Genomic DNA, 13,048 nt, shown 5'->3' on the forward strand with positions numbered 1-13,048 from the left:
TTATGTTCGGGCACACGTATCAGCAGCATTTGCAGCAACTGCGGTCCGTGTTTGCCAAAGTGCAGGCAGCCAATCTCAAATTTAAACTTGCAAAAGTGCCACCTCTTGCAAACATCGATGCAGTATTTGGGCCACATCGTTAGCGAGTCCGGGTTAGCCATGGCTCCCGACAAAACGGCGCGCGTGCACACATGGCCAACCCCCAAGTCGGTGGGTGAAGTTCCCAATTTTGTCGGGGTTTCACGTCATTATCACCACTTTGTTCCCCAAGTTCGCGACAATCCCAAAACCGCTCCACACGCTCGCTGCTAAGGGCCAGAGATTTCGGTGGGGGGGGGGTGGGGGGAGGAGGCCGCGTTTGTCGCCTCGCGCGAAGGCCTCGTCAGCGCGCCGACCCCTCGGTGGCCGTTTACCACCGAGTGACCAGCGTGCGTGCTTAATGGGTGCTGGTTGACGTAAGCCATCGTGCGCGAGGTTGCCACGTGCTGTAGTGGCATCTGTCGACGCGCCGCCACCCGAGGCGGATGCACGTAGGTGACGGCACGTTGGGTCTCACGCGCGCTGAATGGGGACGCCTCCAGATGGAGGACGCCTCGCTGTTGAAATTGCTCCACCGCGTTGGTACGAGAGGCAGTAAAAGCAAGCCATCGGGGATGCATGTCCCTAATAGTCCTCCACGAATGACTTTTGATAAGACGGGTTGAAGAGCTGCAGTGTTATTGCACGGTGGTGCCGAATGCTCTGCAGGGTAAACTCACGCGCCGGGTGGTCCCATGAGAAATTAATGCACCTCAGAATCCGTGAAACCTTGCTGACACTAAAGCGTTGACTTCTATTGGCCCTTGGTGACGGACAAAGTATACCACATGGTAAAAGGTTGTACTGATTGCACACCCCGCAAGCCACCAACGAGGCAGGCCCAGCCTCCGTTACGATCTATCACGGTGTCTCATATCAATGAGCTCATCGCACTGGACATTCTCGGGCCGTTCCCTGCCACTCAGAGGGGAAACAAATGTATCCTGGTCGGGGTAGAATACCTGTTCCGGGGGCCGGTGGCATCGCCTCTGCCAGACCAGCCAGCCGCATCCATTGCGGACACGTTCTTGCACGGCTACGTCATGGACAAGGGGGCTCCTGAACAACTTCCTGCAGACCAGGGGCGGAATTGTTCTTCTCGATTGTTACGGGAGGTGTGCAACTCCCTGGGTGCAAAAACAAATCAGGACCCTGCCCCACCATCCTCAGACGGACGGGGTGGCGGAGCGCTTCCACAGAACCCATACGTCCACGTTGTGCCAACGGATCAATGAGGCGAACTGGGGTTTGCACATTCCCGGTGTCCTGCCCACTATATAGCATGGCCAATTAATGCCTCAACAGGATTCTCCCCGTTTTACCTCGTGTATGGGAGGGAGAATGAGCCACCCATGCAAGCTCAGCCGGGCATGGATTTGGGAGGGAAGAGAGCCGTCATGCCCATGCAGGCCACACTCGGGCGTTTGACGGAGGCGTGGGAGGCGTCTCGGGGGAATTCGGCCAAACGGCAGGCCGCAAACGAGAAGCTGGTGGGACCGCGGGAGGTCCAGGACCCCGTGGACCACTGGGGCTAAGGCGGGGCCGCATTTTCCCCAGGTGCCCTTGGGTACATCGCCTAAATTACACCGAGCGTGGCAGGGCCCTGTCGAGGTGATCGAGGCCAAGGGGCCGCAGCGCGTCCGTACGCAGGTCGCTTGCCGCCGCTGGTTTGTGCCTCCGTCGTGGTTAAAGCCCCCCCCTACATCCCGCCACATGTAGACGGTTCGTCTCCGGCTCCAGAGCGGCGGGTGTCTGATGCGTCCGACGTGCCGGGGCGGGTGAGCCCGGAAGTTGTGCTTCAGGAGGATTCTGCTGCGTCGCCCGCAGGATCCCATCACTCCCTGTGATGGACCACGTGTGGAGGCCGGGTTGCCATCTTCTCCTCCAAGGCAGGGGCTGCGCCCATTAGGCCATCTGCGTAATGTCCCAGTGGTCCCCAGCGCGCAAGTTCCTGCTCGTGATGGGGGGACTGGCGGCGATGGCTCGTGCAAAGAGTTGCTTCGGTCCGCTGGACCGCTCCCTCCTGTCATTCAATTGTGTTCCCACGCCGTCTGGCGGGTGGTCGCAGCCGCGAGCCGGGCCGTGGCTTCTGGTTGATCCGTCGGAAATTGTTACGCTTCCCTCGCGGTTCAGGGGTTAATCGTTAAAAGGGTTTTTGTTTCGAACGTTCGGTAGCCCTCCCTGTTAGGTAAATTGCGTTAGCGCACATTCCTGTTAGTGTTAGCCCTCCTTACGGTGAGGGAAAAAAAGTATTTGATCCCCCTGCTGATTTTGTACGTTTGCCCACTGACAAAGAAATGATCAGTCTATAATTTTAATGGTAGGTTTATTTGAACAGTGAGAGACAGAATAACAACAACAAAATCCAGAAAACGCATGTCAAAAATTTATTTGCATTTTAATAAGGGAAATAAGTATTTGACCCCTCTGCAAAACATGACTTAGTACTTGGTTGCAAAACCCTTGTTGGAAATCACAGAGGTCAGACGTTTCTTGTAGTTGGCCACCAGTTTTGCATGTTCGGTCGACCTTTTGAAGACAGAATATTTGAAACTCAAAATAGTTTTTAGCAACCACCAAATAATTTCCTCTGAACCTTAACCTGAACATCAAGTCGAGCGTTGGGGTTATGCTCCCTAGGTTTTACGTAAAACTCCATATCGGCAATCTAGTTCTACCCTCCACACATTTTGCACCGCTTTTAATCAACGCGCGCCCAGCGACAATCGGCGCGTTCAGCAAAGGCAACTTCAAACGTGACGTTAAAACAATCACCGTCAACAAATGATAACCGTCGAACGACGATGAAGGGTGTCAGTTCAATCCCCGGTCGGGGGTCGACTCGGCCCGCCATCGTCACCGTCGTCGACACCTCCCGGCCGTCGCGAAGCGAGCACCACTTTCTGCGAGTGAAGTCAACCAGCCCCACCGTAGGAACGAGGCGGCCTTCGTGTCCACAAAGAACACAATCTAGTTCTACCCTCCACACATTTTGCACCGCTTTTAATCAACGCGCGCCCAGCGACAATCGGCGCGTTCACCCCTCTCCCGCTCCGGCCCCCTCGCCGGCTCGCAACGGCGGCGACCGCCGACGGCGGCGGCCATGCGACGTCCGAGGCGACCGAACGCAAAGAGGCGGAAACCTCCTCAGGGTTCCAAGCGGAGACCTGGGGACACTTGGAGGCATTCAATCAAGATTCTAGGTTTTCGTGACTGCAGGGGAGCCACACCCTTTGGTTCTTTCGGTAAAAGTCATCACGTAGGTATAAAGTCAGGTAGGTATAAAATAAAGTAAATTAAATCACGTGACGTTTCGGGTGCAACACGACAAGCGTCCGTCATCAGGTGGGACAACCACAGCAAGAGACAGTTGCTGAAGTGGGCAAAAGGGTTGCCGTGACAAGAGGCTACGTAGGTAAGAGAGGGAGGAGGAGCCAGGGAGGAGAGATAGAGAGGGGGGTGTGGGGGGTAGGGGAGTGGAGTGCTGCTAGAGGGATTAGGAAACTAGCAAGGAAATGCCGGGGGGGGGGGGTGGGGGGGGAGTGAGCGGGTCAGGGAGTGGGAGGCTGAAGAAACTGGAGATGCGGATATGAAGGCAACACCATAAAGCAGTTAAGGTTTTACCTGGTTAATAACATCCTTCCAATGATTGCTCAATTTGTATCCATCTTCTCAGTTGAAGTTATGTCTATGTTTAGATATCTGGATGGCTTCATGAACAAACCTTTGATAGTGGTTTGCAGAGTACCTTGGTCTTGGAAAAAAACTAAATCATGAGAGCCCACAGCGTTATAGCAATGGTCAGCCACGGCTGAGGTATTGGTTCTGCCGTGTTTCAGATCTGACTTGTGCTCGCGAACACGGTCCGAGATATGTCGTTTCGTTTCCCCAATGTAACAGCCACCACAGGTGCAACTTAGTTTGAAGACTCGAGGATATTGCATGTCAGGAATGACATCCTTCACCGATGGGATTAGATCACGGATTTTGTGTACTGTACTGAATCGGACCTGGATCTTGTGTTTAAGATTTTGGAAATATTTTTGGTAACGCCTGCTATGTATGGTAACGTCATGGTGTTGATCGGCGTCTCAGGGGGTTGTTTCTCCATGGTTGGAGAAACAGCTTTGCGAATAATACGGTCCGAGTACCCATTCCCTCATCAAAACACTACACCATAGGGCCCACTGTATTTCTGACCAACACCACCTAGCCAGTGAACTGGAACACGTACACCAGGCCCTCAAGATGAATGGGTACTCGCAAAGCTGTTTCTCCAACCGTGTTTCTCCAATCATGTTTCTCCAACCATGGAGCAACAACCCCCTGAGACGCCGATCAAAACCATCACGTTATCATACATAGCAGGCGTTACCAAAAAGTTTTCCAAAATCTTAAACAAACACAAGATCCAGGTCCAATTCAGTACAGCACACAAAATCCGTGATCTAATCCCATCGGTAAAGGATGTCATTCCTGACATGCAATATCCTGGAGTCTACAAACGAAGTTGCACCTGTGGTGGCTGTTACATTGGGGAAACGAAACGACATATCTCGGACCGTGTTTGCGAGCACAAGTCAGATCTGAAACACGGCCGTGGCTGAATATTGCTATAACGCTGTGGGCTCTCATGATTTCGTTTTTTCCGAGACCACGGTACTCTGCAAACCTTCAGGCTACTATCAAAGGTTTGTTCATGAAGCCGTCCAGATATATAAACTTAGACGTAACTTCAACCGAGAAGATGGATACAAATTGAGCAATCATTGGAAGGATGTTGCCTTCATATCCGCATCTCCAGTTTCTTCAGCCTCCCACTCCCAGCCCCGCCCACTCCCCCCCCCCCCCCCCCGGCATTTCATTGCTAGTTTCTTAATCCCTCTAGCAGCACTCCACTCCCCCTACCCCATGCCCCCCTCTCTCTATCTCTCCTCCCTGGCTCCTCCCCCCCTCTCTTACCTACATAGCCTCTTGTCACGGCAACCCTTTTGCCCACTTCAGCAATTGTCTCTTGCTATGGTTGTCCCACCTGATGACGGACGCTTGTTGTGTTGCGCCCAAAACGTCACGTGATTTAATTTATTTTATTTTATACCTACCTACGTGATGACTTTACCGAAAGAACTTGGAGACATCACGACACCAAACAGCACGGTGCGAAGCCGAGACGCTTGGAGCGAGCCGCACACCTACACCCCCTCCCTCCCCCCCATGGTGAACTGGCCTCACCCATGTCAGAGTGAACCCCCTCCCTCCCCCCCATGGTGAACTGGCCTCTCCCATGTCAGAGTGAACCCCCTCCCTCACCCAGTGCCCGCCCCTCCTGACCCCCCCCTCCCGGAATGACGATTCCATCTCGGCGTCACGACCTGTCTCAGTCGGTCCATCCACTCACCCACCCTCCCACCCCTCTCCCTGCCCCCTCCTCCCTCGGCTCTCCCTCCTCCCCCCGCTCCACCCCCCGCCTCCCTCCCCGATCTTCTCTGCGCCTCCTCCCTCGCCCGTCCCCCCACCCCTCCCTCCGCTCCCCCCGCCCCTCCTCTCGCCGCCTCCTCTCTCACCCCCCCTCCCCCCGCTCTGCTCCTCCCCCCCCCCTCTCCCCCCCCGCCCCGCCATGCCCCCCCCGGCGGCCGTCCACGCCTCCTCCGCTGGATTGAAGTAAACGTTGACCCCCCGGCTCACGAGCTCCCGTCGCCTCTCGGCGAACCTCTGGTTCATCGCATGCTGCTCCCTCAGGAAGGCGTCGTGCTCCCTCGCCTCCCTCGCCCGCTCCGCCGCGTCCCTCTGCCTCGCTCGTTCGCTCCTCTCCCGCCTCGATTCCCCGCGGCCCGTGGCTCCGCCGGCGCCCTCCGGGTGCCGGCCCTCCCTGGCCAGTGGCCGCCCCCTGTCGGGGACAATCAGCTGCCTCAGCCTGGCCGAGATGTCGGTGATCCTTCTCGGGTCTCCTCCTCCTCCTCCGCCTCCTCCGCCTCCTCCGCCTCCTCCGCCTCCGCCGCCGCCTCGGCCCCTGTCCATGGCCGGCGGTTGTCACCGCTCGGATTCTCGCTCGGCCCTCCTGTTTCACAAGCAGTGGGTCTCTGTGAGTGTGGGTCTCTGTGGGTCTCTGTGAGTGTGGGTCTCGGTGGGTCTCTGTGAGTATGGTTCTCTATGAGGGTTGGTCTCTGTGAGGGTGGGTCTCTGTGGGTCTCTGTGAGTATGGGTCTCTGTGGGTCTCTGTGAGTATGGGTCTCTGTGGGTCTCTGTGAGTGTGGGTCTCTGTGGGTCTCTGTGAGTGTGGGTCTCTGTGGGTCTCTGTGGGTATCTGTGAGTGTGGGTCTCTGTGGGTCTCTGTGAGTGTGGGTCTCTGTGGGTCTCTGTGGGTCTCTGTGAGTGTGGGTCTCTGTGGGTCTCTGTGGGTCTCTGTGAATGTGGGTCTCTGTGAGTCTCTGTGAGTAGGGGTCTTTGTGAGTGTGGTTCTCTGTGAGTATGGGTCTCTGTGGGTCTCTGTGAGTGTGGGTCTCTGTGGGTCTCTGTGAGTATGGGTCTCTGTGCGTGTGGGTCTCTGTGGGTCTCTGTGAGTATGGGTCTCTGTGAGTGTGGGTCTCTGTGAGTATGGGTCTCTGTGGGTCTCTGTGAGTGTGGGTCTCTGTGAGTATGGGTCTCTGTGAGTATGGGTCTCTGTGAGTATGGGTCTCTGTGGGTCTCTATGAGTATGGGTCTCTGTGAGTATGGGTCTCTGTGAGTGTGGTTCTCTGTGAGTATGGGTCTCTGTGGGTCTCTATGAGTATGGGTCTCTATGAGTGTGGTTCTCTGTGAGTATGGGTCTCTGTGAGTATGGGTCTCTATGAGTATGGGTCTCTGTGAGTATGGGTCTCTATGAGTATGGGTCTCTATAAGTGTGGGTCTCTGTGAGTATGGGTCTCTGTGAGTGTGGTTTTCTCTGAGTCTCTATGAGCATGGGTCTCTATGAGTATGGGTCTCTGTGAGTATGGGTCTCTGTGAGTATGGGTCTCTGTGGGTCTCTATGAGTATGAGTCTCTGTGAGTATGGGTCTCTGTGAGTGTGGTTTTCTCTGAGTCTCTATGAGCATGGGTCTCTATGAGTATGGGTCTCTGTGAGTATGGGTCTCTGTGAGTATGGGTCTCTGTGGGTCTCTATGAGTATGAGTCTCTGTGAGTATGGGTCTCTGTGAGTATGGGTCTCTGTGGGTCTCTGTGAGTATGGGTCTCTGTGGGTGTGGTTCTCTGTGAGTATGGGTCTCTGTGAGTATGGGTCTCTGTGGGTCTCTATGAGTATGGGTCTCTGTGAGTATGGGTCTCTGTGAGTGTGGTTCTCTGTGAGTATGGGTCTCTGTGGGTCTCTATGAGTATGGGTCTCTATGAGTGTGGTTCTCTGTGAGTAGGGGTCTCTGTGAGAATGGGTCTCTATGAGTATGGGTCTCTATAAGTGTGGGTCTCTGTGAGTATGGGTCTCTGTGAGTGTGGTTCTCTGTGAGTCTCTATGAGTATGGGTCTCTATGAGTATGGGTCTCTGTGAGTATGGGTCTCTGTGAGTATGGGTCTCTGTGGGTCTCTATGAGTATGGGTCTCTGTGAGTGTGGTTCTCTGTGAGTATGGGTCTCTGTGAGTGTGGTTCTCAGTGAGTCTCTATGAGTATGGGTCTCTATGAGTATGGGTCTCTGTGAGTATGGGTCCCTGTGAGTATGGGTCTCTGTGGGTATCTATGAGTATGGGTCTCTGTGAGTGTGGTTCTCTGTGAGTATGGGTCTCTGTGAGTATGGGTCTCTGTGAGTATGGGTCTCTGTGGGTCTCTGTGAGTATGGGTCTCTGTGGGTGTGGTTCTCTGTGAGTATGGGTCTCTATGGGTCTCACTCAGTGTGGGACCTTACCTGGTCAAATTCAAATGCTTGTGATGTGATGTGTGATGATGATGGTTGGCTTGGATCACACGGCCTACGCGGAGGGTGGGGGGATGCGTGACGTCATCAGGTGACATCACAGATGTGACGTCACCGCTCACTTGCCGTGACTAATATTAATATATACAAAAGTCTATTTTTATACTTGTTGCATTGTGTACAGTCTGGAAGCTACCCAGGTGCCAAATTTCAAGTTTGTTGCATGTTGGAAAGTAAGCTAAACATTTCGAACAGACACACATTCACAAATTTCCCTTTTATACATCATAAACTGTATATTATGTGTGTATATATAAACTGTACATTACGTGTGTATAAACTGTATATTATGTGTGTGTATATAAACTGTATATTATGTGTATAAACTGTATATTATGTGTATGTATAAACTGTATATTAAGTGTGTATATAAACTGTATATTAAGTGTAAATAAACTGTATATTATGTGTGTATGTAAACTGTATATTATGTGTGTGTATAACCTGTATATTAAGTGTATATAAACTGTATATTATGTGTGTATATAAACTGTATATTATGTGTATATAAACTGTATATTACGTGTGTATATAAACTGTATATTACGTGTGTATATAAACTGTATATTATGTGTGTATATAAACTGTATATTATGTGTATGTTTAAACTGTATATTATGTGTATATATAAACTGTATATTATGTGTGTATATAAACTGTATATTATGTGTGTGTATGAACTCTATATTATGTGTATATGAACTGTATATTACGTGTGTATATAAACTGTATATTATGTGTGTATATAAACGGTATATTATGTGTATGTATAAACTGTATATTATGTGTATATATGAACTGTATATTATGTGTATATATAAACTGTATATTATGTGTATATAAACTGTATATTATGTGTATATAAACTGTATATTATGTGTATATAAACTGTATATTACGTGTATATAAACGGTATATTATGTGTATGTATAAACTGTATGTTATGTGTATATATAAACTGTATATTATGTGTATATAAACTGTATATTATGTGTATATAAACTGTATATTATGTGTATGTATAAACTGTATGTTATGTGTATATATAAACTATATATTATGTGTGTATATAAACTGTATATTACGTGTGTATAAACTGTATATTATGTGTATATATAAACTGTATATTACGTGTGTATATAAACTGTATATTACGTGTGTATATAAACTGTATATTATGTGTATGTATAAACTGTATATTATGTGTGTATATAAACTGTATATTATGTGTGTATATAAACTGTATATTACGTGTGTATATAAACTGTATATTATGTGTGTATATAAACTGTATATTATGTGTATATAAACTGTACATTATGTGTATATATAAACTGTATATTATGTGTGTATATAAACTGTATATTATGTGTGTATATAAACTGTATATTATGTGTGTATATAAACTGTATATTATGTGTGTATATAAACTGTATATTACGTGTGTGTATATAAACTGTATATTATGTGTGTATATAAACTGTATATTATGTGTATATAAACTGTATATTATGTGTATATATAAACTGTATATTATGTGTATGTATAAACTGTATGTTATGTGTATATATAAACTGTATATTATGTGTATATATAAACTATATTATGTGTGTATATAAACTGTATATTATGTGTGTATATAAACTGTATATTATGTGTGTATATAAACTGTATATTACGTGTGTATATAAACTGTATATTATGTGTATATATAAACTGTATATTATGTGTGTATATAAACTGTATATTATGTGTGTATATAAACTGTATATTATGTGTGTATATAAACTGTATATTACGTGTGTATATAAACTGTATATTATGTGTGTATATAAACTGTATATTATGTGTGTATATAAACTGTATATTATGTGTATGTATAAACTGTATATTATGTGTATATAAACTGTATATTACGTGTGTATATAAACTGTATATTACGTGTGTATAAACTGTATATTATGTGTATATATAAACTGTATATTATGTGTGTATATAAACTGTATATTACGTGTGTATATAAACTGTATATTATGTGTGTATATAAACTGTATATTACGTGTGTATATAAACTGTATATTATGTGTATATATAAACTGTATATTACGTGTTATATAAACTGTATATTACGTGTATATATAAACTATATTATGTGTATATAAACTGTATATTATGTGTGTATATAAACTGTATATTACGTGTGTATATAAACTGTATATTATGTATATATAAACTGTATATTATGTGTGTATAAACTGTATATTACGTGTGTATATAAACTGTATATTATGTGTATATAAACTGTATATTATGTGTGTATATAAACTGTATATTACGTGTGTATATAAACTGTATATTATGTGTGTATATAAACTGTATATTATGTGTGTATATAAACTGTATATTATGTGTGTATATAAACTGCATATTACGTGTGTATATAAACTCTATATTATGTGTATGTATAAACTGTATATTATGTGTATATATAAACTGTATATTATGTGTGTATATAAACTGCATATTACGTGTGTATATAAACTGTATATTATGTGTATATATAAACTGTATATTATGTGTGTATATAAACTGTATATTATGTGTGTATATAAACTGTATATTATGTGTATATATAAACTGTATATTACGTGTGTATATAAACTGTATATTATGTGTGTATATAAACTGTATATTACGTGTATATATAAACTGTATATTATGTGTATATATAAACTGTATATTATGTGTATATATAAACTGTATATTATGTGTGTATATAAACTGTATATTATGTGTATATATAAACTGTATATTATGTGTGTATATAAACTGTATATTATGTGTGTGTATGAACTGTATATTATGTGTGTATATAAACTGTATATCACGTGTGTATATAAACTGTATATTGACGATGACGATGATGACGATGCCACGTGTCTATTGATGACGATGACGACGATGCCACGTGTCTACTGATGACGATGACGACGATGCCACGTGTCTACTGGTGACGACGATGATGACGATGCCACGTGTCTACTGATAATGACGATGCCACGTGTCTACTGATGACGACAATGATGACGATGATGACGATGCCACGTGTCTACTGATGACGACGATGATGATGCCACGTGTCTACTGATGACGACGATGATGACGATGCCACGTGTCTACTGATGATGACGATGACGACGATGCCACGTGTCTACTGATGACGACGATGATGACGATGCCACGTGTCTACTGATGATGACGATGCCACGTGTCTACTGACGATGATGACGATGCCACGTGTCTACTGATGATGATGATGACGATGCCACGTGTCTACTGATGACGACGATGATGACGATGCCACGTGTCTACTGATGACGACGATGATGACGATGCCACGTGTCTACTGATGATGACGATGACGACGATGCCACGTGTCTACTGATGACGATGATGACGATGCCACGTGTCTACTGATGATGACGATGATGACGATGCCATGTGTCAACTGATGACGATGATGACAATGCCACGTGTCTACTGACGATGACGATGATGACGATGCCACGTGTCTACTGATGACGATGATGACGATGCCACGTGTCTACTGATGATGACGATGATGACGATGCCATGTGTCAACTGATGACGATGATGACAATGCCACGTGTCTACTGACGATGACGATGATGACGATGCCATGTGTCAACTGATGACAATGATGACGATGCCACATGTCTACTGATGACGACGATGACGACGATGCCACGTGTCTACTGATGACGACGATGACGATGCCACGTGTCTACCTGATGACGACGATGATGACGATGCCACGTGTCTACTGATGACGACGATGATGACGAACGCCGACGAACGGCGGCAGTCGCCCGACTCGGCACAGGGACTCACCAAACGTGGCGGCAGTCTTAGCGACGCTTTGCACGCGGCAACTTCTTCACGCAAACAGCCACCCCGTCTACAACACGCGGCAGGGGCAACGATCAAGCGGGCAGCAGCAGTCAGTCAGTCTCTCTCTCTCTGTGTGTCTCTCTCTCTCTGTCTATCCCTGTGTGTCTCTCTGTGTCTCTCTCTGTCTATCCCTCTCTCTGTCTCTGTTTCTATCCCTGTCTCTCTCTCTGTCTATCCCCGTCTCTCTCTCTGTGTGTGTCTCTCTCTCTGTCTATCCCTGTGTGTCTCTCTGTGTGTCTCTCTCTGTCTATCCCTCTCTCTGTCTGTGTCTCTCTCTGTGTCTATCCCTGTCTCTGTCTATCCCCGTCTCTCTCTCTCTCTGTTTCTCTCTCTGTCTATCCCTGTGTGTCTCTCTGTGTGTCTCTCTCTCTGTCTATCCCTCTCTCTGTGTCTCTCTCTGTCTCTGTGTCTATCCCTGTCTGTCTCTCTGTCTATCCCTGTGTGCCTCGGTGTCTCTGTCTCTCTCTCTGTGTCTCTGACTGTGTCTTTTGTGTTTTTCTCTGTGTCTCTCTCTCTGTGTCTCTCTCTCTGTCTATCTCTCTCTCCGTCTCTGTCTCTCTCTCTGTCTCTCTGTGTGTCTCTCTGTCTATCTCTGTGTTTCTCTCTCTGTCTGTCTCCCTGTGTCTCTGTCTCTCTCTGTTTCTCTCTATCTGTCTCTCTGTGTCTCTCTATCTATCTCCGTCTCTGTCTCTCGCTGTTTCTCTCTGTCTCTCTGTGTCTCTCTCTCTTTGTGTCTATCTCTGTGTCTCTGTCTCTCTGTGTCTCTCTCTCTGTGTGTCTCTCTCTGTCTCTCTCTGTGTGTCTCTCTCTGTGTCTGTGTGTCTCTGTCTCTCTCTCTGTGTGTCTCTCTGTGTCTCTCTCTGTCTCTCTGTGTGTCTCTCTCTGTGTCTCTCTCTCTGTGTGTCTCTCTCTGTGTCTCTCTGTGTGTCTCTCTCTGTGTCTCTCTGTGTGTCTCTGTGTCTCTCTCTCCGTGTGTCTCTCTCTGTGTGTCTCTCTGTGTGTGTCTCTCTGTGTCTCTCTCTGTGTCTCTCTCTGTGTGTCTCTCTCTGTGTGTCTCTG

General features: G+C 47.0%; 1 pseudogene; it reads left to right on the forward strand.

Moving 5' to 3' along the window:
- Positions 1-8,093: 8,093 nt before the first annotated feature.
- LOC142911267 (putative RNA-binding protein 46 pseudogene) overlaps positions 8,094-13,048 on the forward strand; it is a 46,985-nt pseudogene continuing 42,030 nt past the window's right edge.

Source organism: Petromyzon marinus, unplaced genomic scaffold (genome assembly GCF_048934315.1).
Source record: "Petromyzon marinus isolate PM22_M1 ecotype Great Lakes invasive population unplaced genomic scaffold, UKy_Petmar_22M1.pri1.0 PM_G_Scaffold_176, whole genome shotgun sequence".
Taxonomy (NCBI): Eukaryota; Metazoa; Chordata; class Hyperoartia; order Petromyzontiformes; family Petromyzontidae; genus Petromyzon; species Petromyzon marinus.